A 26,144-nucleotide genomic window follows, 5' to 3' on the forward strand; every position below is an offset into this window, starting at 1 on the left:
TGAGGCACTAGGTTAAGAAAGTTTGAGACCATGTCTCAAAATTTTAAGATAGAAAGGGTTGGGGATGTGGCTCAGTGGTTAAGTGCCCCTGGGTTCAATTCCTGGTACCACAAAAAAAAAAAAAAAAAAAAAAAAAACCGCAAACAAGGCAAATCTAAGAAAGTATCACAGCTAAGTGGTACCTAGAGAATTTGGGACAATGAAATGTAACATGATGATCTGGGTCCAAGAACAGAAAAGAGACTTAGGTGAAAACTGAGGAAATCAAAATGAAGTATGGATTTTATTTAAAATAATTCAGAAAAGGAAAAGAAAGGTGTGTGGGAAGGGGTCTCATGAAAATCAAAAAGATTCCAGCAACTCAGGAGGCTAAAGCAGGAGGACTGCAAGTTCAAAGCCAGTCTGGGCAACCTAGCAAGGCCCTAAGCAACTCAGCAAGACCCTGTCTTTAAATAAGATATAAAAAGGAGCTAGGGATGTGGCTCAGTGGTTAAGCACCCCTGGGGTTCAATCCCTGTTATGGGGGGCTGGGGGAGGAAGGAAAGAAACAAAGAAAGAAAATTGAAGGGACATCAGTATTATAGAGGAAGAGGACCAGGGGAGAGGAAGGAGGAGAGAAAAAGGGGGAAATACCAGGGAATTATATTGTCCAAATTATATTGTTATATTGTGTGCATGTATGAATATATAACAAATTCCAACATTATGTGCAACTATAAAGCACCAATAAAAATTATGGGGAAAATATGAGCCAACAGTATTGACTCATAAACTGTAACAAATATAGCCTATTCATATAAGATGTTAATAGGAGAAATTGCATGTAAGATATATGGGAACTCTGTACTACCTATGCAACTATTCTGTAAAACTATTCTAATATGAAAGTTTAAATTATCCATAAACTTGGAATGGTTGCCTAAGTTTCAAGTATAACACTAAATTCTATACTAATTGGGAATAAAGGTTCTAGGAATTATAATCTAAAGACAAACTGAGGGAAAACCTAATCACAGGAACTGCATCATTAGAATTCAGGTCTAGAGCTCCTATAGGAGGCACTGACACACCTGGCAGATTGTTTTGTTCTCCCTTGTTACTCTATCTCTTCCTTCCACTTTCTACTTTGTTGCTTGATTTATAACTTTGATGGCATAAAGCCCCCAATAGAGGCCCAATATTATATACTTCTTTGATATCCAGTGAAATAGGAAGGACTTCAAATGGCATAATCACAAGTCTCCCTCTCTGCTCCTGTGGATGAGGACCTCACACAGCATCAACAAAGGATTCTCAAGTAGGGGTGACTAAAGATGGAGAAAAACACAGAGACAGGTAGGACACTACACTTTGATAAAGGAACAGTGAGGCTCAAACACTCTCCACGCCTGAGCCAATAGCCCTCTTTAACAAGAGGACCAAGTGTAGTTCTTTCTTATCCTTGAGTAGCAGGTTGCATTTTCCTGCAACCTCTCAAAAGTTTTCAAAGAAGCCAGTCACATTCTCCCAGAGGTACCAAGGGTCAGCCCACACTCTTTACACTACAAAGCATGCCTCCTGTAACCTCTGGTTGTGTTCTTTGTTCATGAGTGGAAACAGGTAGAAATGATGATTGCATAACATTGTGAATGTACTTAATTTTCCTGAACTATACACTTTTAAATGGTTTAAACAGTGAATTTTATTGTAAGTGAAATTTACCAGTTTTTAAAAACCATTCATAAAGCCCTCTCCAGACCCAAGTGGAACAATCATAGAAAAGCAACAGTATAGAGACTGGAGGTGTGGCTCAGTGGTAGAGCGCTTGCCTCGCATGCATGAGGCACTGGGTTCGATCCTCAGCACCACATAAAAATGAATAAATACAATAAAGTTATTGTGTCCATTTACAACTAAAAATTAAAAAAAAAAAGAAAGAAAAGCAACAGTATGGCTGCTTAGGTCAGACTCCCTGAGTCCAATCCTAATTTCAGACCTTAATGTCCACCTTGGACACATAGCCTGACCTCTCTATGCCTCAGTTTCATTATGTGTAAAAAGGATATATTAATAGTATCAACCTCCTGGAGTTGTAGTGAGGACAAAATGAAATAACCAGTATAAAAATTTTCTTAACATAATGCCTTGCACTGAGAAAATATGCAACAAATAGACATGTATTACTATCAATCCCCCTATCTTCTAGTAATATCCAATGTCCATTCCCTAGTTTCAACTTACTCAGTGCTTGATAGAACTTATTTCTTTTTTGGCTTCCATAACTCCACACATTTTTCTAGTACTTTACTTTCCATTACTAGTGCTCCTTTGCTAATACTCTAAATGTTGGAGTAACCCAGAGCTCCACTTTCAGCCCTCTATTTAATCTGTAATCTTTCCCTAAGTAATTTCATCTAGTCCTACCATCTATACACTGGTGGCATCCAAACTTACACTCCAGAGTTCATCTCTAGCTTGAGCGCCAATACATTTCAATATGGATGTCAGGCATTCCAAAACTAACTTTACATCCTATTTGCACTACTCCTCCAGTCATCCCCATATCTTAGCCTTGCACATAGCTACTCAACCAAAACACCTGAGAATTATCCTAAGTTTTTGTATTCCCCCATCCAAAACACTGTATCTATCTACTCATCTTTACTGACAAAATATATTCTGAAGCTCTTCGATTTTACCATTCTACAACTGCTGCCACAGCAATATCAGATATACTATCAGAAAGAGCTTCCTAACTGATCTTTATGTTCCCACATGTTTCTTCTTTTGGAGATACTGGAGATTGAACCCAGGGGTGCCCTATCCGTGAACCACATCCCTAGCCCTTTTTCTTAAATTTGAGACAGGGTCTTGCTAAGATGCTGAGGCTGGCCTTGAACTTGCAATCCTCCTGCCTCAGCCTCCCAATGTGCTGGGATTACAGGTGATTACCACAACCAGATTCATGTTCCCATTTTTGCTGCTCCCCTGCCCTTTCCATTCTCCATACTGCAGCCAAAGTGATATTGTAAGCCATGCAAATTGGACTATGACACTCATTTTACTTAAGACACTCAAATACTTTAAAATAAACACTCAACCAACTAGTTACACATTCTGGCTTACACATTCTGGATCCTGGCTATATCTATATCTTTCCCTTCACTTCCTGCTACTTGGTACTTGCATCAATATGCTTTGTCTACAATGACTTTTCTTTCCTGGAATTATGTCAAACTTGTTCCCTTCACAGGGTCTTTATGACTGTTGAACCTTTGCCCTTAGTTGCATAGTTTGCTCCTTCTTCATGTTCAGTTCTCATTTCAAATATTATCTCTTCAGTGAAGCTTATGTAAAAGTGTTGAATCATCAAACCTAGCATACTGCCCTCTTTTCTTCTCCTTCAGCACTCATTATTATTTGGAGTGATTTTTTTATGCCCCACATCCCCAATAGAATGCAGATACTGGGAAAATTGCATCTTGTCTGTCTTGCACTGAGAACAATGCCTGGCACATAATTACAATATGTGTTCAATTATTGCTAGCTGAATAAATACATTACTCTTATGGTTCTAGGAGGCCAGGGAAATCCAATAGAATGGACACCACAACCACAGTTTTCCTCTCTTTTATTCATCTTGTTTAGGTTCCTTGGCATATATTTCAATGGTACAAAATCCTCTTCAAGACAATATTTTTAGATTTTATCTAACTATTGTCAAAGTTGCCAATTGGGGACAACACTGTTCCACTAAAGTGCTACAAATTGAGCAGAAGTCCTGTTATACAGTTGCTCTGGAATTGAAAGCCACCTTCCTTTCAATGTACCTTTTTAAATTCTTTGCAAAATCACTTTGGGTAGTGTGGAAATTTTAACAATTTTAAATCTTTCAGTCTATGAACATGAGGTATCTTTTCATTTGTATCTTCTTTAATTTCATTCATAAATGTTTTGTAGTTTTCAGGGCAAGTCTTTTTTCTCCTTGGTTTATTCCTAAGTATTTTGTTCTTTTCTTATGTTATTTGATGTTATTATCTTTGAAATGGAGTTATTTCTTTAAATTCCTTTTCAGATTGTTCATTCTTAGTGTTAGAAACGCAAATGACTTCATGTGGTTTTGTATTCTGCAACTTTATTGAATTCATTTATTAGTTCTAACAAGTTTTTATTGTGTGGAATGTTGTGGTGTGTGTGTGTGTGTGTGTGTGTGATCTTTAGATTTTTCCATATAAATGGTTGTGTCATCTGTGGATGGGGGTATTTTACTTCTTTCCTTAAAATTTACATGACTTTTGTTTCTTTCCCCTGCTATTTGCTCTGGCTAGGACTTTCAGTGCTATGTAGAATAGATGTGTGCATCCCTGCCTTGCTTCTAATCTTACAGGAAAAGCTTTCAGCTTTCTACCATTCATTATTAGGTTAGCTATTTTCCTGTATGACCTTTATGATAGTGAGGTAATTTCCTTCTATTTCTAGTTTGTTGAGTGTTATTACCATTAAAAAGTATTCAATTCTGGGCTGGGGTTGTAGCCCAGAGGTAGAGTGCTTGCCTACCACATGCAAGGCACTGGGTTCGAACTTCAGCACCACATAAAAATAAAATAAAGATATACCTAAACTAAAAAATAAACCTTAAAAACGTGTTCAATTTTGTCAAATCCCTATCAAAAATCTCAAAAACAATTTTTACAGAAAATTTTTTAAAAATCCTAAATTCACATGGAGCCACAAAGAACCCTAAATAGCCAAGAGAGTCTTGAAAAAGAACAAATTTGGATGCTCATAATTTGTGATTTCAAAATATACTGCAAAGCTACAGTGATCAAACACTGTAGCATGGGCATAAAGACATATGTATAGACTTATGGAACAGAGTTAAGGCCTAGAAATAAACCCATGTATATGTGGTCAACTTATCTTTGACAATGGTGCCAAATCAAAAGGGGAAAAAAAATAGCCTCTTCAACAAATAGTGGAGAAATTGGATATCCAAATGCAAAAGAATGAAACTGGATCCTGATCTTACATCAAACAACAATCAACTCAAAATGGATTAATACTTTAAATGTAAGGTATTAAACTACTAGAAGAAAACATAGGAAGAACATTTCATGACATTGGTCCAGGCAGGGATTCTTAGATAAGAGTTCAAAAGCACAGACAACAGAAGCAAAAATAGACAAATGGGCTTATATCCAAGTAAAAACCTTCGGCACAGCAAAGAAAGCATTCAAGAATGAAAAAGGCAACCTATGAAAAGGAGAAAACACTTACAAACTGTATATCTCATGAGTGATTTCTCTCCAAAATATATAAGGAACAAATATAAAAAATATTAAAAAAAGAAAGAAAAGGAAAAGGAAGGAGGAAAGAAAGAATTAAAATGATTTTAAAATGGGCAAAGGTCTTAAACAGACATTTCTCCAAAGACAAGCAAGGGGTCAACAGGCATATGAAAAGATGCTCAATATCACTAATTATGGATGAAATGCAAATCAAAATCACAATGAGATATCACCTTAACAATTGTCAGGATGGCCACTATAAAATACAATATAACTAGTATTGGTGAGGTCGGTGAAGCCAGTATGAAAAATAGTATTGAGTTTTCTAAAAAAAAAATTAAAAATAGTACCACTATATGACTTAGTAATTTCCATTTCTGGATATTTATCCAAAAGAGTTGAAATCAGAATCCTACAGAGATATTTGTACTCCTGTGGTGACTGCAGTATTTTTCACAGCAGCTAAAAGGTGGAAACAACCTAAATATGTATTGGTGGATGAATGTTTAAAGAAAATATGATATATACATAAAATGGAATATTATTCAGCCATAAAAAGAATGAAATCCTGTTGTATGCCATAGCATAGATGAATCTTAAGAGCATTATTCTAAGTGATATAAGGCAGTCACCAAAGGACAAATATAGCATGATTCCATTTACATGAATTATCTCTAGCAGTCAAAGTCATAGAATTAGAAAGTAGAATAATGGTATCTAAGGGTTAGCAGGTGGAAAGAGTTACTATGCATTTCGTATAAAGTTTCAGTTATGCAAGATGAAAAAGTTCTAGAGATATTATACAACCTATGTTTATAATTAACAATACTGTACAATGCACTTAGAAAATTAAGACAGATCTCATGTTGTGTGTTTTTTAACCACAATAATCTTAAAAAGTCCTTTGCAAGGCCAAACGGAGAAAAGTGATACATATTTTTAAAATGTGGATACCTTAAGTGCTACTAAGGCAAATAATTTTTTTCATAGCTTTTTAAAGATACTAGTGTTTCTTCTCTGAATTTCATTTTTTAATTTGCCCACTTATATTATTATTTTGATTATTACAATACTACTATATGTTGATTTTTTTTAATCGGAAAAAGGAAAAATTTTTAAATCAACCTTGTAACCTATGATAGCATTCCTACTACTTTCCATTATATCCCTAATCCTATGTATTCAATAAATATTTTACTTAATATTGCATCCCTAATCCTAGATAGTCAATAAATATTTTATTTGATACTCAATAGTTTGTATTTTATAGTATTTCTTTTTTTACTTGTACTCAAATATTTTCATAGAATTGTGATCATGGCAAATAAGAGTAATGATTTGTCATAAATATTTTTCTTAGATAACCTTGATTTTTTTTTTTTTTGGTGATTTGTAAAGTAATGCATAAGCATTATTGAAAACTTGGCAAATCTACACTATATATGCAATAAGAAAATAATAATTTTTCAACATACAGATAACTATTGTTAACTATTTAATAATTTTCCCTAAATATTATCTATACAAATATTCTATATTCTTACAAATATATATATTTAACAGAATTAGGACTATACTATATACGGTCCTGCATTACTTAACAATAGAGATATGTTCTGTGAAATGTGCTGTTAGGTGCTTTTGCCAGGGTGAACATCGTAGAGTGTACTTAACACAAACTTGGACAGCATAAGTCAACCAGTCAATGTGTCCTGTTCATGAAATCAAAATACTCAATAAACGTAAGATGTATGAATCTGCTGCTGGCATAACATGGCATACTATTTTATAGTAAGCTGGAGGTTTTTTCATAAGTAAAATGAATATACTCCAAAATAGCAATAAAAAGTACAATATAGTAGTATACTTTAAACATATAAACCAATAAGTCATTTATTATTATTATCAAGTATGATATACTATACATAATTGCATGTGCTATACTTTCTTTTTAATTTTGTAAGTTGTCAATGGACCTTTATTTATATGTGATGCTGAGAATCAAACCCAGTGCCTCACACATGCTAGTCAAGCACTCTACCACTGAGCTACAACCCCAGCTTTCACGTGCTGTACTTTCATATAACTGTCAAAGCATTTGGTGTTTACAACAACATCCCACAAACACCTGAGTTTTGTCTTGCAATACTAGCGCCATTATAATCTTATGGTACCACTATCATATATGTGGTCCGTTTTTAGCTGAAATGTCATTATGTAGCACATGACTGTATATGGCTTTATGTATGGACTTATAATATTCTTGCATAACTACATCCAAACTATTATTTGAATAATTTTATCTTTTATTTCATCACTTTCTTGCTGTTAAACATTTAGTTTTATTCCATTATATCACTATTACTGAAATTATGGGGCTGGAGATATAGCTCAAGTTGGTACAGTGCACAATGACCCTGGGTTCAATCCCCAGCACCACACCAAAAAAAAAAAATGATGAGATTTAAGTGCAAAAAATATTTTACTGGATTGAGGATTCCACTTGAAGGATGAAGTTATTAAAAACCTTGAACACTCTTCCCGGAAAAACAATTATAAGTGGTGGAATTTCCTTTGTGTGTGGTACTGGTGATTGAACCCAGGGCCTCACACATGCTAGGTGAGCACTCCACCGCTGAGCTAAATCCCCAACTGCCCCCCCACCCTGGCTTTTTAGTGGTTTGTTTTATTGTTTTTTTGAGACAGGGTCTCTATAATTGCTTAGGCTGGCCTCAAGTGATGATCCTCTTACCTCAAACTCCCTAGTAACTGGGACTGCAGGCATGTGCCACCATGCCCAGCACTGGAAATTACTTTTAAATGACAGTTTAGAGTCTGAAAATTATGCCAAAGAATACAGCAAATGAAGAAATATTTATACAATAAAATTTATGAAAAGTTGGCAAGAACAATGAAATTCTGTGGCACTTTAATTGCTACTGAGCCATGATCAGTTCCCTCCTTTCCCCAGGTAACTCTGGGAGAAACTCTGCACCAGGTAGGTATGGCTCCCAACAAATAAAGTACATTACTGGGGAGGGACAAACTGCCAGTATTTTTCATCTCCCCTAACTCAGAATTACTAATGTTAGTCCTCATTAATGTGGCCAAGAGACTTCTTTCCTCCGCCAAGCCCCCAACTCATAAGGTAGGTGCTCTACTCCAGGGTTTGAAGTACAAAATACTGGGGCATCAGTTGCTGTCACACCAATGTGTTCACAAGGCAGAAGGTTCCAAAGTAAAAGGCAAGGAAAGGAAAATAGAGAATGCTTCTCCTTTGCCCAGGGCCCAAAGCAGTGGCTCATAAATTTTTCCAAGTGGAAGGAGTCCATAAAACCAGAAAACTCTGAAGATCTCCACATACACAAAACAAAACAAAAACAAACAAAAAAACCTGACTATTTCAGAGTGTGAGGGAAATTCAAGCCCAAGGGTATTCTTGAAAATAATATAGATTTGAGTGGTTAGCAAATGCAAAGAGGCTTGTTTCTTCAGGAGAGTAACAAACTAACTCTTAGGCCAACCAGTTTGACAGAGAGAACTAGAGTAATAAATATCTAAGAAGAGCCCATTCAGGGTCAGGAAACAACTCCAAGCACTAAACCTTCTTTGTCCTTTTTCTCAAAACTGTGTCCTCATTATTGAATTGGGACAAGGACCAAGCTTTTGTCACACTTTTACTTTTTATTTCATATCTTTATATGTTTCTGTACTGTTTACAAATTTTAGAAGCACATTTCCATGTAGAATTGTGCACTTATGAACACAATAAAGAAATCCAAAAAGAAACAGAAGGAAATATACCAAGTTGGTACTAATGATTTTTGAGAATACAGATGAATAGATGATTTTTGTTCTCCCTTCCTCCTCTTTTGCTTTTCTACATTGCCCAATGTTTCAACAATAAGCACATCTTACTTTAAGATGTTTCAATAAGCCAGGTGCAATGGCACAGGGCAATAACCCAGCTACTTGGGAGGCTGAGGCAGGAGAATCATTGTTCTAGGCCACTGTCTTAAAATGAAAAGGGTTGAGGATGTAGCTCAAAGATAGAACATTTGCAGAGAATGTGGGAAACCCAGGATTCAACCCCAGTACCACAAAACAAACAATTACAATACAAAGAAATGTTAATCATTCCATTTATTATTTAAGGAAGTTAATGGGCCTTCATTTTCCCCATTCATTTTCAAATCACTTTCTAGTCACTGTAAGGAAAAATATAAAATATTAGAAATGTATTTAAGAAGAAATATTCTACACTTACATGGAGAAAGTGACAAATTTTTACAGAAGATAAATAAGGTAAGTCAATAAAGAGATAAGCTATATACCTGGATGGGAAAACTATTTACCTTAAAGATGATACTGATACTGCTATCAGTTAACAGTGAGAAGTTCTGCTTCCTCAAATGCTTAAGTTTGAACCCCAAGGCGAGCATAGAAAGCAGGTTTTATTTAAAAAATAGTAAAGTAGATTTCTCCCAGAGAGAGAAGGGGGCCATAGCTAGTTTCCTAGTATCCCAAGAAGTGGGAGCCTCCTGCCCTTTTTATACATTTCAGGTTTTTTTTTTTTTTTTTTTTTGTTCTCCTGCCCTCTTCCCTCCTCATCTGGCTACTTCCTTTCCCCATCCCTATACCAGACTAGGCCAAGGAGATGCCCTTGGGATGGCCAAAAGGTGAGAAGCAGATGGGCAGGAAGAGAGCAACAGCCCAGGAGGCATTAATTTACACCTTTTGGAGGAACAATTCCTGGGATGGGTTACCTTAGCAACAGGTTGGAGCAGGGGCAGACTATCTTGGTATGAGTGGAGGAAGGGCTCTGGAGGTATTAACAATCTCCCAGAGGTGGTTCTCTTTAACTTCCCACACCTAAACCTGCCTTCATTTTCAAAATCCTATCCTATTATCTATCTACACTGACTGCCTGTCTTTAATTGTTGCTTCATCTCTTATTCCCAAATTATTATATAGATTTCAATCAACCCGAATTTCAAAAATTCTAGATGGGGAAGGAGTTGACATATATTCAAATTTAATCTGGAGCAATAAATATAAAAATTAACAATAATGTACAAAAAGATTAGTTGTATATTATTTTTTAAATTTTAATGAAATTATTGTAAAGAATATTCAAAAAAGTTTAGTAACATAAAAAGGATCACAATATTAATTTTACTTAAAAATTAGTAAGTGGGGTTGGGGCTGTGGCTCTGTGCTAGCACATTTCCCTGGCATGTGTGAGGCACTGGGTTCAATTCTCAACACCATATATAAATAAATAAAATAAAGGTCTATCAACAACTAAATACAATATTTTTTTAAAAATTAGGAAGCAAAACTGGACAAGAATATAATTTTAAATCCAAAGCACACCACCAAAACACCAACATAGGAACAGGCAAAGTGTATCAAAATGCTATTAGTGGTAACATGTAACTTGCATTTTTCTCCTTTATGACATTTTTTACTTTTCTTTAATGAGTTGAATTATTTTTGTAATGATAAAAAGGAAAAAGCCTTAAGTTGTCCTTCAAAACTCTCAACAGGAAAATGAACGATTAAAATGAAAAGATAAATTAAAGGGGGAAAGCATCCAATAAAAACACACAAATGTAAATTCAACCTAACAAGTTTTAAAGGCCACTTAAAAAATAATAATCTTTTTTCTTCTCTCAAATTGGCAGATATATTAAAAAGACATTGTTCAAGGGAGTATCCCAGCTTTCAAGGCAGCAGAAATACACCCATTTCTTTTACTTTCATTTTTTTTTTTTTTTTACGTAGTGGGTTGAGGAAGAAGGGGCTAGTTCTCCTTTTGTCATGTTTTGCTGCCACCTAAAGACAACTACATGAAATGCAACTAAGAAATTAATCTGTGACTTGAAAACCACTGTAGAACAGAGCCAAGGAAACTTGATATTCTTTTTGAGACCTTGGCTCTCTGTAGCTACAGAAGTAAAATGGAGATGATGAGGAGCAATTTCCTAGCCTTACATTGCAAATTAGCACGGAAGGGATTCAGATAAATTGAAACAGGTGCATTAAGAATACAGATCATCCTCGGGCCGTAAAACAAACTTCAACAATTTTAAAGAACTGAAGTCATATAGAGTACATTATCTGACCATAATGTAGTCGAGCTAGAAAAGAACAGAGACAAGAAAAACTATTCTTACAAAACATACAACAAACTTACAAATAATCAATGGATCAACTGAAAAAATAAAAGAAAATTTAAAATAAGTGGGACTGAATTAAAATATAATTGCAGCATATCAAAAAATGTTTGGCTGGTGCAAAGGAATATGAAAAGGGAAATTTTAGCATTAAGTGTTTATATTAGAAAAGAAGAAGGATCTCAAATCCATAAGCTAAGTTTCTACTTCTAAAAACCAGAAAAACAAAAGCAAAAGAAACACAAAGAAAACAGAAGGGCATAAATAAAGCGCAGAAGACAGTAAAATTGAAAACAAGAAAACAATAGAGAAACCCATTCTTCAAAAGATAGTTCTTAGAAGTTTTTTGTGAACTAGGATGTTTGATTAGTGTATTTTAGTTTTGTTTTATATTCTTTTAATCTTTTTATTTAAACTTTTGCATTATATACATTTTTTTGTTTATATATGTTTTTTATATTTTTGTTTTATATATATTTTTCTGTTTCCCTTGATTCTCTTTTTTAAAATGACTCCAATTTGGGGCTGGGATTGTGGCTCAGTGGTAAAGTGCTCGCCTAGCACACATGAGGCTCTGTGTTTGATCCTCAGCACCACATAAAAATAAAATAAAGATTATTGTGTACACCTACAACTAAAATTTTTAAAAATGGCTCCAATTCTTTATTTAAGGGGGAGTACATCAAAGGCAGGGATAAGGTTTCAGTGAGGAGTCTTGCTTCTTGTTGTGGCATGGGTTGTTGTGGCAAAGAGGTTGATTGGCATTTTAGCAAGCCATGCCCATCTCTGAGAGGCTGTGCGGCTCCAGTGGTTCACAGCATCTCTGATACTGTGCTGAACTATTTTTTTTTCTAATTTTGTTTTTGTAGTTGTAGATGGACAGCACGCCTTTATTTTGTTTCATTTTTATGTGGTGCTAAGGATCGAATACAGTGTCTCACACATGCTAGGCAAGTGCTCTGCCACTGAGCTACAGCCCCAGCCCTTGAAAACCTTCCATGATAAACACAAATTAAAAGAATCCACAACCAGAAAGCCTGCTCTTCAGAATATTCCCAACAAGATATTCCATGAAGATGAAATTTTTAAAAAGTGAAAACCAGCGAAGGGAGGAACTACACTAAAGGAATAGTCAATCAGAGGAGAAACTAAATAATATTAAAAACTAGAAATAAACCCAAATAACCATGAATATAAATCATATCTCAATAATAGCCTTGAAATATTAAAGGCCTAAATCCATCAATCAAAAGATATAGATTGGCAGACTGCATTAAAAAACAAGACCCAACAACATATTGTCTCCAAAAGACTCACCTCATAGGCAAAGACATCCACAGACTGAAAATGAAAGGATGGGAAAAAACATACCACTTACATGGATCTCAGGGGTTTCTATCCTCTAAAATAGAACAAGTTATATAAGCTATACAATTGTACTTATATGATTGTAATGTTGCCTTAATACATTTTTAGCATCTGAAGGGTTGTTTTGATAGCTCCCTTTCCACTAATATTTTTTCTTGATTTGACTTGTTAGATTTTTACCAACTTTTAGTTGTATTATTTCTTTTCTGTTTCACATATTTCTGCTCCTACTCTTTTTTTTTCCTTCCTACGACCTAATTTGAAAATAATTTGTTAATCAAGCTTCTTTCTGATACAAACACTTTGTTATAAGTGTTCATCTGAGTACTATTTCATTCCAGAGATTCTGATATTTTAAGCTTTATCACTTAGTTCAAAGCACTTTTTATTTGCTTTTCTTGTGGTTTCTTATTTGATCTGTGAGATATTTATAAGTGTACCATTTAATTTTAAAGTAGTTGAGACATGGGGGTGGGATTCTATATATCTTAAAGTGATTTCTAATGTAATAAATCATGCAGGAAACAACAGTCTGCATGATTTCAAAATTTTAAAATTTCTCAAAGCTTATTTTATGACAGAATATATTCTATCCTTATTAATTTTCTACTTGTCATTTTTGTGTATAGTTCTCTATAAATAACAAGTAGTTCAAGGGGGCTGATAGTGTTGTTAAGCTTTCTATATCACTACTTCTTCCAGCAAAGTAAGAGGGCTTAAAATCTCCAAATATGATTATGGATTTGTCTTTCTAGTTTTATTAATTTTTACTTCATGTATTTTGAAATTTTGTTATTAGGTACATACACATTTAGGATTGTTATACTTTCTTGAAGAAGTTATCCTATTATGGTTATGAAATGTTCCTCCTTATCTCTGAAAATACTTTTTCTTTTTTTAATACTTTTTTTAGTTGTAGTTGGACACAATATTTTTATTTTATTTATTTTACGTGGTGCTGAGGATCGAACCCAGTGTCTCACGCGTGCTAGGCAAGCACTCTACCGCTCAGCCACAATGCCAGCCCCTGAAGATACTTTTTCTTGAAATTTATTTTATATTAATAGCTCTACTTCTGACTTCTTATGCTTATTTTCCTCTTCTTTTGCTTTTAACCTATTAGTGTACTGATATTTAAAGTGTGATATATTGTTTGCTTTTTACACATGTTGAATATTTAGACCTTTTAATTACAATATCTAGTTCATTTATATTTAAATTAATTATTTTCAGTGGAAAATTGGGTAAATCATAGGTTTGATGATGTAATATTTTGGAAAATGGGTTGAATAAGTCCTGCTGTCAGGCTCAGGGAGAAGATTGTTGGAATGTTTTTGTTGCAATCATTCATTCTCTCATTTATCATGTGGCACACAGCAACAGATTTATTTTATTGTGTGTTAACATTTTTTATTTTGCAAATAAAAAATAATATACAAAGTTAACTCTTAGAAAAGATAATTAAAATTTATAAACTTGTAGGAAGACTTGACAAAATAGATACAAATTACCTTATCAGATATAATACAGAGGATATCCTTATGGAATCTTTAATCATTATAAAAAGAATTATTTTATTTTTTATTAGAGCATTATAGTTACACACAGTAGTTGGGTTCATCTTAACAAATTCATACATTCTTGGAATTAAATTTCAGTTCATGCCCCCTCTTTTCTTCTCATCCTTCCTCCCTCCATTCACCTTTCTCTACTGATCTTCCTTTAGATCATCTATTTATTTCTTTTTTATTGGTTTTCTCCACTTATACATAAAGGTGAAATTACCTGTGGTATGTGCACATAGCATGATTTTTTAAAATCCATTTTGTGTTTTCTCCACTTTCCCATCCCCTCCTTTCCCTCTCCATCTCCTTCTTATACTTTACTGATCTTCCCTATATCATTGATACCTGATCCTGCCCTCCAACTTTGCTTTATTTTGCTCTAGCTTCCACATATAAGACGAAATATTTGACCTTTGATTTTCTGATTCACTTATTCCACTTAGTAGGATGTTTTCCATTTTCATTCATTTACCAGCAAATGTCGTAATTTCATTATTTTAATTGGCTAAGTAAAACTCCATTGTACATACATGCCACAATTTCTTAATCCATTCATCTACTGAGGGGCATCTGGGATGATTCCATACTTTGGCAATTGTGAACTGTGCTGCTATAAACATTGAGGTGGCTGTACCACTTTAGTATGCTTTTTATTAGTTCTTTTGGAAAAAGAACATGGAGTGGGACAAGTGGATTATACACTGGTTTCCATTCCTAGTTTTTTTTTTTTTTAAGGGATCTCCATAAAATATCTTTATTGATTTTGTTTTGATGGCCTGTCTATTGGTGATAAGAGTGTGTTGAAATCACCCAGTATTATATTGGGGTCTATTTCAGATTTAATGCCAAGGAGTGCTTTTCTTGTTCCTGTTTTTAGAGGAAATGCATTCACTTTTTCTCTGTTCAGTATAATGTTGGCTTTGAGTTTGTCATATATAGCCTTTACAATGTTGAAGTAAGTTCCTTGTACTGGTGACTTTGCTGGTATATTTAACATAAATAAGTGCTGCATTTTATCAAAGTCCTTTTCTGCATCTATTGAGAGGATCACTTGATTCTTGTTCTTAATTCTATTTGTATAGTGAATTACACTTATTGATTTGAATGTTAAACCAACCTTGCATACATGAAATGAAACCCACTTGATCATGGTGTATTATCTTAATTTTTTAATGTGGTTTGCTACTATTTTATTAAGGATTTTTACATCTATGTTCATCAGGGATATTGTTCTATTGTTTTCTTTCCTTGATGTGTCTTTGTCTGCTTTTGGTATCATGGTTATATTAGCTTCATGGAATATATTTGGAAGTCTTTCTTCACTTTTAATTTCATGGAATACTTTGAAGAAGATTGCAATTAGTTATTTTTTAACAGTCTAGTAGAACTCAGCTGAGAGTCCATGTGTTCTTGGCTTTTCTTTGTTGGAAGATTTTTAAGTGTTGTTTCAATTTAATTACTTGATATTAGTTTATGTTTTCTATATCTTCCTGGTTCAATTTAGGCAGGTCATATATGACTAGAAATTTGTCAATATCTTCCATTTTACTGGAGTATAATTTTTCAAAATAGCTTCTAATGAACCTCTGGATTTCAGAAGTGTCTGTGCTTATATCTCCTTTTTCAACTCTAATTCTGTTAATTTGGGTCTCTATTACTTTTAGTTAGTTTGGCTAAAGGTTTATCAATCTTATTTGTCTTTTCAAAGAACTAAATCTTGTTTCATTGATCCTGAAACAATAATGTTTTTTATTCTCAATTTCATTAATTTTAGCTCTGATCTAAATTATTTCCTGCATTTTCTGAGTTTGGAATTCATTTATTCCTGCTTTTCTAGGGCCTTGAAGTAGAATATAAGCTTATTTATTTGGTATATATGTTCTTTTAATGTAGGCATTCAATAATATGAACTTTCCTCTTAGAACTGCTTTCCTACCATCCCAGAGATTTTGATATGTTGTATCTATGTTCTCATTTGATTCTCAGAATTTCTTCTCTCATTTCTTTAATCCAGTCTTCATTTAAAAGAGTATTATTTAATCTCCACATGTTTATGTAGTTTCTATTATTTTTCTTGCTATTCATTCCTAGTTTATTCCATTAAAATTCAGTAATATGAACAGGATTATATAGACTCTTTTGTATTTGCTATAACTTACATTTCTACCTAGAATATAGTCTTTTTTGGAAAAGGTTCCATGAGCTGCTGAGAAGGTAAATTTAGCTGTTTGAGGGTTAAATATTCTATAAATGTGTATTAGGTCTGTTATGGTTTGTATGTGTGGTGTCCCCCAAAAGCTCATTATGAGACAATGAAAAACAGTTCAGAGGAAAAATGATTGAGTTGTGAGAGTGAATTAATCTCTTGATAGGGATTAACTGAGTGGTAATTGAAGTGGTAAGGTATGGCTGGAGGAGGTGGGAATTAGGGCGTGGCTCTGGAATATAGATTTGTATTTGGAGAGTGCTCTCTCTCTCTGCTTCCAGATCACCGTGATGTGAGCTACTTCCCTCTGCCACACTCTCCCACCATAAAGTTCAGCCTCACCTCGAGCCCTGAGGAATGGAGCTGGCCATCTATGGACCAAGATCTCTGAAACTGTGAGCCCTCAAATAAATTCCTCCTCCTCTATGATTGTTCTGGTCAGGTCATTTACTCACAGCAGTGAAAAAGCGAAAACAAGGTCCATTTGATTTATAGTATTACTTAGGTTGGAAATATCTTTATTGATTTTGTTTTGATAACCTGTCTATTGGTGATAAGGGTGTGTTGAAATCACAATACAGTATTGTATTGGGGTCTATTTCCGATTTAATGCCAAGGAGTATTTTTTATATATATTGGGAGTGCTGACATTTAGGGCATATATATTTACTATCATTTTATCTTCTTTTTTAAAAAACTAATTTTTTTTAATGTTGATGGATCTTTATTTTGTTCATTTATTTATATGTGGTGCTGAGAATCGAACCCAGTGCCTTGCACATGCTAGGCAAGCACTCTACCACTGAGCTACAACCCCAGCCCTAAAAACTAATTTTTATACCTTTATTTTATTTATTTGTATGTGGTGCTGAGGATTGAACTCAGCACCTCGCACGTGTTAGGCAAGCACTCTACTGCTGAGCCACAACCCCAGCTCTCATTATATCTTCTTGTTGGAATTTTCCATTTACCAGGATGTAGTGGCCTTCTTTGTGCCTTCCAAATAATTTTTGCTTGATATCTGCTTTGTCAGATATGAGAATATCTGGTTTTCAGATGCCTGCATGTTTGCAGACTCCATTTGTATAGAATATTTTTTTCCATCCGTTTACCTTCAGTCTGTGTCTTTGCCTATGAAATGAGTCTCTTGGCTGAGGTTGTAGCTCAATAGTAGAGCACTTGCCTAGCATGTGTGAAGCACTGGGTTTGATTCTCAGCATCACATATAAATAAAAGTCCATCAACAACAACAAATACACACACACACACACACACACACATATATATATATTTAAAGAAAAAAAAAAGAAACGAGTCTTTTGCAATATAGTTGGATCTTGTTTTTGATCCACTCTGCTAATCTATGTCTTTTAATTGGGGAGTTGAGACCATTTACATTCAGTGTTAGTCTGGATGTTAGTGGCTTTCTGCCATTCTGATTCTTTGCTATATTTAATTGTCTTGATTCTCATTGAGATGATTACTCTTCTACTGATCTTCTTTGGGAACTTTAAGATTTGTTTTTGGGTTCCTCTGTGTGCAGTTTTGTTTTTTTTTTTTTTTCCTCTTTTGTGGTGCTGGGGATTGAACTCATAGCCTTGTACATGCAAGGCAAGTGCTCTACCAACTGAGCTATATCCCCAGCCCTGTGAGCTGTTTATATTTAAGTATTCTTTAGCTTGGTGGTCATATATTTGAAATTTCAGCTTATCGTTGTCATGGGAAGTTTTTATATCCCCCTCAAATTTGAAAGAAAGCTTTGATGAGCACAGCAATCTTAGTTGGCAATTATTTTCTTTTAGAGCTTGCAATATCTCATTCCAGGCTCTCATTCATTTTAGCATCTGAATTGGGAAGTCAGAAGTGAGATTTATTGGTTTCTTTTAAATGTGACCTGATATTTCTCTCCTGTCCCTTTTAATAGTTTTTCCTAACTTTCTATGTTTGGCATTTTGATTATGATGTGTCTTGAAGAGCTTCTCGTCTGATTTGGTCTATTTAGGATCCTGTATACCTCCAGTACATTGATGTCTATCTCATTTCTGATACTGGAAAAGTTTTCTTTTACTCTTATCATTGAAAACGTTCTTGATGTTGTTAATGATTTTAGCTTATATCCCAATTATTCTCAAGTTGGGTCTCTTGATATTATCACAAAATTCTTGTATATTTTGGTCAATTTCTATTAATTTTTCCCTTTATTGCATACTATGTGTTCAACTTCATGTACCCTGTCTTCAAGGCCTGAGGTTCTATATTCTATGCAGTGTAATCTGTTGGTGATGATTACAAGTGAGTTTTTAATTTGACTGTGTTTTTCATTTCCAGGAATTCTGATTGGTTTGTCTTTAATATTTCTATTTCTTTACTGAAATGGTCTTTCATTTCCTGCATTGCTTTCTTAATTAATTCATTAGCTCTTCTTTTATTTCACTAAACGTTTTTTAAGTTTTTTTTAACGTTAATTTTATTTTTGTTTTCTTTTTATATGGTGTGGGGGATCGAACCTAGCGCCTTGCTGCGCGAGCGCTCTACCACTGAGCCCCAGCCCCAGCCAAATTTCACTGAACATTTTAATAATCAGTTTTTACTGGGCACAATGGAGCATGCCTATAATCCAATTGGCTCAGGAAACTCAGGCAGGATGGACACAAGTTCAAAGCCAGACTCAGCAACTTAGCAAAGCCCTAAGCAATTTATTAAGACCATGTCTCAAAATGAAAAGTAAAAAAGGGCTAGGGTTGTATCCAGGGATCACTGGGATCAATCCCTGGTACCAACAACAACAACAAAAAATCTGTTTTTAAATAACCTTTCTCTGGAATTTTATCCCTTTCATATCTGGGATCCTTTGTTAGGGGATTATAAATTTGGGAGTGGGGTGAAATTTGTTTGCCTGTTTTCTCATGTTTTCAAAAGTCCTGAACTTGTGCATCAATTGAAATGGATTCACCTTTCTCTTTTGTATGTATGTCCTTTTGTGTGTAGTTACTGTCTCTTCTGGAATCTCTTTCAATTTTTGATATATGAGTAGATGTAAAGGGGTGGAATATGAGTCACCCTCTGGTTATTGGTTTGGGAGTTTTATCTCCCCAATTCTATGAGTTGAAGTAATGTCAGGGCTCAGGTGGGTCTAGATCATGTGTGGGGTGAGATTCACTTTTGCTTGGCTGAGTTGTGAGGATTTCTCGGCATCAGGATCACTACTCTGTGATCTCAAAGTGTCCCAATCATTTTCCAGCCCCTTTTAGGGGAAAGGGGGAGCCAGGGACAGCCCTAATGTCAGCAACAGATGTACAGTGCTAATATAAATATTCAGTGTGTACTTTGAAATCTATAACACTAATTGCCATCTATATAGGAATGATGGGATTAGCATTTAACATCAGTACCAACTATAAATAACTGTGAATTAGATTGGACATTTAACAGTAGGTGTCTACTATGTCATCCACTGTATTTATAATCACAACAGAAATGGAGTAGGAAATATATAAACTGCATAATTCTGTTATTTAGTGGGATTTCGGCTCTTTTTTTGGTATGAGGGGTTGAACTCAGGGGCACTTGACCACTGAGACACATCCCCAGCCCTATTTTGTACTTTATTTAGAGGCAGGGTCTCATTGAGTTGCTTAGGGCCTCTTTTTTTTTTTTTTTTTTTTTTTTTGTGGTGCTGGGGATTGAACCCAGGGCCTTATGCATGCAAGGCAAGCACTCTACCAACTGAACTATATCCCCAGCCCTACTTAGGGCCTCACTAAGTTGCTAAGATTGGCTTTGAACTGGTGATCCTCCTGCCTCAGCTGCCTCAGCTGCCTCAGCCTCCTGAGCTGCTGGGATTACAGGGGTACACCACCACACCCAGTGATTTCTACTTTTTAAGTAAGAGAAAATCAGGAAGATGAAAGAAAGTTTGAGATACTTAAGAAATTGTTCTTAGGAGAGGCAGGAGATACCAGATGTCAACTGTAAAGAGGGATAAAAATTAACTACAACTAAAGAATGAAGGAAAGAAAGCAAGAAGGAACAAGAAAATCTGCCCATTAGAGAAAAAAGTAAAAAACGGGAAATAGGAGGGACAGGAACCAAGGTATGAACCTACAAATGTAAGATCAAAACAACTCAAATTCTCATATAATTATACCCCACTGATTCAAATAAGACTAAATTATATACAAATGCTATTAATGTGAAGGTAAAAATTATATGAATGTATACTTATTTTTTCAAGCCTATTTTCTCACTATTTTTCAGTGAGAACACACATATACACATACAAAAAATCATGTATGATCAAAAAAAGTAAAAAATAATACACTGATGAAATTATGCTTGAAAAATTTTAGGTTAAAATTTAAAAAGAGAATTAAAAATTTAAAAATGTGAATATAGATAAGAAAGAAAGATAAAAGAAAAAACAGAAATATCTTGGTAAGAAATAAAGGGCCTGTTTCTGTTTTGGTGGTCAAAATTATTGGCAGGAATGGATTTTCATTCTCTATGTTTGTTTTTGGCTTTGTAACCGTTGGATCAAGAGCTGGGGGTTATTAAATCACACGTCTTTGTGTTCCTCACCTAGCTGCTAGCCAAGTGTAGTAGCTCTCAGCTTCCGATCTCCCAGTACAGAATAGGATAGACTATGTAATATTGGTGGATTGTGTAATACCATAGTGGGGGTAAAGCAGAGTTCTAAATATGACGTTCCAGTATTTGGGGTTTAATGTTGGGTGAATTTTGGAACTCTGTTGGTAGATATTTGGGATTTGGTTCACACCCCCTATTACTGGAGAAATGCCAGACTCTGCTGGATGTCTAGATCACTGAGGCCTCTGGTAAAATCCACTTTTCCGGTATAGGGACTAACTTTCCACAGGTTTTACCTTGGCCACTGTGAATGTGAATTACCGCATATATGCCCTGGAATGCAAACACTCCTGGGTGACTGCTATAAGGTGGATTCCCGATAGCTCTTATGGGGTGCCTGCCACAAAGATTTAGTGTTCTCCTCTTTGTATTTGGAGCTTGTATAATGTTTTGTGGCTATTTCAGTCACTCTGAATCAGGCACACTCTGCAGGTGGTAAAATGCAGGTGGTAAAATGCTGGCAACTTCCTTTACATCAATCATCCTGATTTGTCTCTGCTGGCTGCCCCAGTGTTTACAGATAGTTCCCAGGCTGCACCTGCCAGGAATCTCAGTTCAAAATCCCTGCTCCAGGAATCTGAGCAATTTTGGGTTGGTTTCATTCAACTCGTTTCCCTACTGACTCTGTGTTCATTAAAATCAGCCTCCCGGGCTGAGGTTATACCTCAGTGGTAGAGCACTTGCCTAGCATGTGTGAGGCACTGGGTTGGATCCTCAGCACCACATAATTTTATTTAATTTATTATATTTACGGTATTGTATCCGTCTACAACTAAAAATATATGTTTGTGTGTATGAAAAATCAGCCTCTCTCTCTAATCCACAAGTTTCCCGAAGTTAAAAAAAAAAAAAAAAAATTGTTTATAAATTCTCTGCCTGTGCTTCTCCCCTTGCCTCAGTGGCTACTGTAGCTACCAGCCATGCTCTCTCATCTATAACATATATTCTTTTTTTCAGGGGGCGGAGGCAGTACCAGGGATTGAACTCGGGGGCACTCTACCACTGAGCCACATCCAAGCCCTATTTTGTATTTTATTTAGAGACAGGATCTCACTGAGTTGCTTAGCGCCTCACGGTTGCTGAGGCTGGCTTTGAACTCACGATCCTCCTGCCTCAGCCTCCCAAGCCACTAGGATTACAGGTGTGTGCCACTGTGCCTGGCTTTCAAAGAGAATTATTTTGTGAATAATTATACATTCAAAATTTGATAATTTAAAAGAAATGGACTAATTCTTCAAAGCCTATATACTATCAAACTTGATCAGTTCAAAGAGCTAAGGTAAACCAGGTGCAGTGGTACGTGCCCGCAATCCCAGAGACTCGGGAGACTAAGGCAGGGGGATTGCGAGTACAAAGTCAGCCTCAGCAACTTAGTGAGGTCCTGTGCAACTTAGTAAACCTGTCTCAAAATAAAACATAAAAAGAGCTGGGGATGTAGCTCAGTGACAAAGCCCTCTGGGTTAAATCCCCAATCCCCAATACTCAAAAAAAAAAAAAAAAGAACTAAGGGAAACCATGTTTAATGAACCAAAGGAAAGCATGAAAACCATGTGTAATTAATGTCCCCCAAAAGCTCATGTGTGAGATAATACAAGAAAGTTTAGAGGTGAAATGATTGGGTGAGGAGAACCTTAACCTAATTAGTGCATTAATCCATTTAAATTGATTAACTGTGTGGTGTCTATAGATACATAAGGTGTCAGTGGAGGAGGTAGGTTACTGAGGGCATGCCTTTAGGGTACACATTTTGTTCCTGGTGAGAGAAGTGCTGTTTACAGGTGGCTAGGGCCTAGGCTGCTTTCCTCTGCCACACCTTTCCACCATGCTGTTCTGTCTCACCTTGGGGCCAGCACAATGGATTCAATGAATTTAGCCATGAATGGACTGAGACCTCTGAAACCTTGAACCCCAAATAAACTTTTCCCTCCTCTAAAATTGTTCTTGTCAGGACTTTTGTTCACAGCAATGAAAAAGCTAACTAGAACACAAATTTGAAGAAAAAAAAAGTAACAGAAGAGCTAAGAAACTTGCCTTTTGAATATAAGAGGCAGAGCTTAAAATGTGCGTTTTGACAGAAAGGCATGGAAAGTTGTCTTCTTACCTTAAATGTGAATTCAAGTTCCCACTGATTTGAGACTTGAGTGAGGTCCCACAACGTTTGGTTGGTCCAGAGATAGAGGTTATCGCAGAAGAGGGGATGTCTCTGAAGAAGGGTTCCCAGAGAGAAGGGGTAACCTGACTCAGGACCACCGAGGTTCTTGGCATATGAGACAGAAAAAAATTTCAGCACACACCAGTCTAAGGCATAGATAGAGAATTATTTAGGAAAGTAGATATATATTCAATGGAGAATGGGGACAATCTCAAGATAATGCTACCTTTGGAGTAAAGCAAGGAATACACATTCAAGTGAGAATGCTGGCTATCTCCAATGGAAGAGACAGCAACCCGTTGGTGTAGGGAATTAATATTAATAGAGGGACAGATGCTAGGGACTGAACTAGAGGTAGAGCTAGGATGGAGTTACATAATTTCACGCCAGTTTTCCCTGCACCTGCCCACTGCCTTTATGATACAAAGGAAGGGTCAAGGGTACTTCCTTTTAAATTCAGCATTTCTCCCTTTATTCTCAAACACCCATCTCAAGATGAAAAGGGTATGAGGAAGGGAAAGAGGTCTTTTTCCCCTAATGGTCTCCGGGGTTCAAAAATCCTGTAGTCATTGAACTTCAGATTCCATTATAGTATTGTCCTAGCCAGGAGACTTTCAATTGTCAGTGGGCAAGACCTATCTGCCAAAAAGACTGAAAAGAAAGCCTCAGTTTCTTACCTCTAGGGTCTGGAGGATCTGAATCTCAATCAAGAGTTTCAGTCCCAGCAGAGTATCTCCAGCCAGAGACTTTCAGTTGTCTTAAAATATCCTTCTAGTCACCATGAATCTAAGGCCTACAATAAAGATCTAGAAAAGTAAATATCAATCTCAGTCACAGCACCAAAATGGTAAAGGAAACTGTGTTGTAATTTTGGCTCTGGTGCTATTGCATAAAAAACTTTCAGGCGTTACATAACACATAATAAAAGTATACCAAAGATCATTAGAAGGGAAAAAAAACAGACACTCTCAAAGGTAAAAGTGGGTTCTCTCAAAGAAGATACTGATTACATGCCACTTTCCTAGTTTTATTGGGGGCCTTAGGGAAGTTTCTAAAGTGTACCCCCAGGAACCACCTCTCAATTTGCAACTGACAATACGATCACATTAGGTTAATTCCCTACTGCTATTTTACAGTTGGTGGTCTTTGCTTTTAATTATCCTGTCTTCCTGAGTCCTGGAATCTTTGATCGGTGTATAGCTGTAAAGTCCCAGCTTTACAGTAACTTGTGTTGTTCTTATTGGCAGGGAGGCCCTGACAATAGCTCTGCATGTTACTGGGTGAGAAATGCAGCATAGCCTACTGATTAAAGCCAATAAGCTAGGTTAGGTAAATTGCTTTTTTTTTTTTTTTTTCCCAGAAAGACAGCATATGGGGGGGGGGGGGAGTACAGTATTCCCCTCCTTTTTCCTATTACTCATGTCTGTCTACTACCTAATAGGTGAAGATGTACTATATGGTGGGCCCATTCCAAACTCATACAGAATTAAAATTCCACTGGCTTTCCCCTAATAACATTGGGGAATATGTGACACACTACTTCTCCTATGACAGCCAAGCAAAGTTCCATACTAACTTAATATGGAAGGAGAAAAATCCCAGGGCTCATAGGGAAAGGAGTCCAGAAGGGAAGAGTATTAGTTAGCTTTTGTGTGACTGTGACCAAAATACCCAACAAAAACAACTTACAGCAGGAAAAGTTTATATAGCGATCATGTTTTAAGAGATCGCAGTCCATAAACAGCCAAATCCATTGCTCTGAACCTCAGGTGAGGCAGCATATCGGGGGTAAGGGCCCAGTGGAGGAAAGTTGCTCAGCTCAAAGCACCATCGGGAAACTGGGTGAAGCTAGGAGCACCTGGAGGGAATAAAGCAACAAGCATATCTATATTTTGTGGTAAGTTTCTGTTGGTAAAACACAAAACAAACAAAAAGGAAAACAGAAAAAGCCTTTCCACTCATCAAAGCCAGGCTGGATCATTCCTAAACTCTTCAACAATCATTTCTGGAAGTCCAATCTTACCACTTAGTCTAAACGGAGATACATTCACCACATTTCTTTGTCATGTCACCCCTTTTTATTATCCCTAGAGAGCTAATGCGCATGCTCAACTAGAACGAAAGCATCCATCACTGCACTACTCCTCAATATGACCCTCGGGGCCTAGGTCTAAGGTCCCACATCCCCCATCTCCGGCCCCGCTCGCTCTCATTCCTCACAGTAAGTCCGGTACCCCGAGGAACAGAAGAAGCCGTTCACGAAATAAGCTCAGGCGGCGAGTTCTAAGGACCACGCCGAATACCGCACAACACTAATAAAACACATCCACACTGCCCAGAAGCCTGGGCCCTCCTGAGGCCGGAACCGCTGCCTTTGAACAGCCGGAACTTCCTGCCGCTGTTATTATGGCTTCCGGGTCGGACTTTAGGAGAGCGCGCCCTCAATAGCAAATGGACTTCCGGGAACCCCTACTGGTTATGTGAAGGGGCACCTGGTCAGACTGCAATTGCTTGATCCTTACCATTTATCTTGCCCCAGTACTTCATTGGGTTACTTTGGTTCTAAAGAGCAGAAATCGTGTGGAAAGGGTACGTAATCACGGACTTTTGTCGTCGTTCAGTTAAACATTGAACGTTAGGTGGCAGTAAAAGACCACTGACGAGCGCCGCTCCGCTCCTACCCCGCCCTTCGTGTTTCAAAAAAAAGGGATTCTTTGCACAAAGTTCCCTATTTAAAGAGGCCCAGTTTTTGGATCACAG

General features: G+C 36.2%; 1 long non-coding RNA gene across 5 annotated transcripts in view; it reads right to left on the bottom strand.

The window, feature by feature from the left end:
* LOC124105054 (uncharacterized) overlaps nucleotides 1–25,771 on the bottom strand; it is a 37,480-nt gene extending 11,709 nt beyond the window's left edge. The window contains exons 1-4 of one of the 5 annotated variants that reach the window (XR_006855602.2): nucleotides 25,605–25,771; nucleotides 25,074–25,242; nucleotides 24,062–24,190; nucleotides 23,334–23,489 (exon numbers count right to left, since the gene is read on the bottom strand). This is a non-coding gene — a long non-coding RNA (uncharacterized LOC124105054). Of the gene's footprint in view, nucleotides 1–23,333; nucleotides 23,531–24,061; nucleotides 24,191–25,073; nucleotides 25,243–25,604 lie in introns of all 5 variants that reach the window. The other 4 variants (XR_006855601.2, XR_006855600.2, XR_006855603.2 and 1 more) reach the window with 4 other exon arrangements.
* Nucleotides 25,772–26,144: the final 373 nt, after the last annotated feature.

Source organism: Marmota monax, unplaced genomic scaffold (assembly GCF_021218885.2).
Source record: "Marmota monax isolate L192 unplaced genomic scaffold, Marmota_monax_Labrador192_F-V1.1 WCK01_AAM20220418_F8-fsc00192, whole genome shotgun sequence".
Taxonomy (NCBI): Eukaryota; Metazoa; Chordata; class Mammalia; order Rodentia; family Sciuridae; genus Marmota; species Marmota monax.